The 2015-nt window shown below is 42.4% G+C and overlaps 1 non-coding gene across 1 annotated transcript; it reads right to left on the bottom strand.

Moving 5' to 3' along the window:
• Positions 1-1362: 1362 nt before the first annotated feature.
• Positions 1363-1551, bottom strand: LOC111724738. The gene has a single exon (XR_002772981.1). It is a non-coding gene; the product is annotated as a U2 spliceosomal RNA (small nuclear RNA).
• Between the last annotated feature and the right edge of the window lie 464 nt (positions 1552-2015).

The following is a 2015-nucleotide window of genomic DNA, read 5'->3' as shown; positions in this document are numbered from 1 at the left end:
GGGGCCTATTTCCCTAAGCAAAGTTGGTTCCAATGCTATAAAATGGTCTCCCTCATCCTAAAATCTGAATAAATAGCCAGCACTTCCTAGTGATTCAGAACACTCTGTGGGGGTGTTTTCTCACACTATTTGCTTTAACAGGAAAGCTGCTTTGTACAGCTCCAGGGGGCCCCATTCACCCTTTGCTTTATGTAAATCATACATTCTAGATCTGGAATGTCTTGGGGCTTTCATAATTATCTCAATAATGGATGAGGAAGTTTCCATATGATTCACAGCCCAAAGTTAATGAAGTCTAAAAAACCCCAAAGAAATTAAAAAATAAGTCTGGGGATTCTTACTTTATTTTTTGAAATTCTGTGGTAGGTTGAGGTGAAAAGTTTCCTGGGATAAGTGGGGGCTTGGATTCTGGTCCCCCTCTGTCACTTACCATGTGACTTTAGACAACCTATAATGCATAGCAAATGGTAGGCTTTGTCATGATGGATACTAGCTGTGGTGTTTTGCTTAATGTGGGTGAAATGACCACAAGCCGACCTTTCACTGGGTATGCTGAAGCAAAGATGTTCAAATGATAAACGGAGTTTCTTCTTTTTTTTCTTTTTCTTTTTTCAGTCACAGTCTCATTCTGTTGTCCCAGGCTAGAGTGCAGTGGTGTCACCCTAGCTCACAGCAACCTCAAACTCCTGGGTTCAAGTGATCCTCCTTGAGAATCACTTGGAATTGTTGGGTCCAATAAAGCCTCCCGAAGTAGCCCCAACCGACAAACTCGAGACACGTTCCGATGTAAGAGGCATAAGGTGAGATTTATTGCAGACTGGTCTGGACCCGCCCAGCATGCAAGCCTGGGACGAGCCCCAAACTCGGGGTGAAGGCATTTTTTATGGGATACAGAAAGCAAGAGGGGTAGGGTCGGATATGAGTACACTTTTCATTGGTGGTTGGTGATTTCACTAGTAAAGGAGGATTTGGATTGGTACAGGTGAAGGGTAGGGGATTTCTTAACCAGGGCTAGAGGTGGTGTAGCCTAATTAGAAAGGAGAATACCTGAATTTCAAGGAAGTAGATACCTATTGCCTATTATGGGAGTTGTTCAAGGGAACTGATACTTATTGCCTATTATGGCAGCTGTCTGTCTTAGGTGACTCAATTCAACGGCTTAATGGCTGTGCAACCAGGGGTGGGGGAGGCAGCAGGGAGTGGCCCTGCGGTTTAACAGAGCTTATGTAGTAGACAACAAAATGGCACTGGTCTGGCCCTTACAGAATCACTTAGGAGTCACAGCTTCCCAAGTACGGTAGCTGGGATTACAGACACCCACCACAAAGCCTAGCTAATTTTTCTATTTATTTTAGTAGAGACAGGATCTCACCTTTGCTCAGGCTGGTCTTGAAATCCTGAACTCAAGCAGTCCTCCTAAATGGGGTTTCTAATAGTTATTTTTAAAAGTGTAATTTGAACTTAAGTAGATTTGGATAGAGGACGTATCAGATATTAAACTGATAAGAACAGATACTACACTTGATCTCAGCCAAAAGGCCGAGAAGCTGAACTTAAGCAGATTTGGAATGAAACTTGCTTAATGCTTTGTATAAACAGACTTGTACACCACTCTTTGGTAAAGCCATTCGGGGTTGTCAGCTGTGAAAGCTCACTGGAGACGTCATGCTGCGAAGATTATTATGCCTTTTGAAGGTTTAGTAGATTTGGATCTTGAGGACTCCAGAGATTATGTCCTGGCCTGATCTCTCTTCCATCCCTTTGCCTCATCAAATTAATTTCAATTTGAATCTGGAGAGAATCCCATATGGCTTCTCACATCTGAGGCCTGTGTTCCCTACTCATAGATATGTAAGTGGAGCTTTGACCTTTCTAATAAGGAAGGATTTTATTTTTATTCTCACATCATTTGTCTCAGAGAGACCTGTTAATTTTTTGTGCTCATTTATTCTTTCACAACAAACAGGTATTGAACAATTATGTGTGGAGCACATTCTGTGTACCAGGCACTGTGC

The sequence above is a fragment of the Otolemur garnettii genome, unplaced genomic scaffold, assembly GCF_000181295.1.
Source record: "Otolemur garnettii isolate 467f Iridium unplaced genomic scaffold, OtoGar3 scaffold00001, whole genome shotgun sequence".
Classification (NCBI taxonomy): domain Eukaryota; kingdom Metazoa; phylum Chordata; class Mammalia; order Primates; family Galagidae; genus Otolemur; species Otolemur garnettii.
Note: the sequence above shows the minus strand (reverse complement) of the source record. Positions and strands in the feature narration are given on the sequence as shown.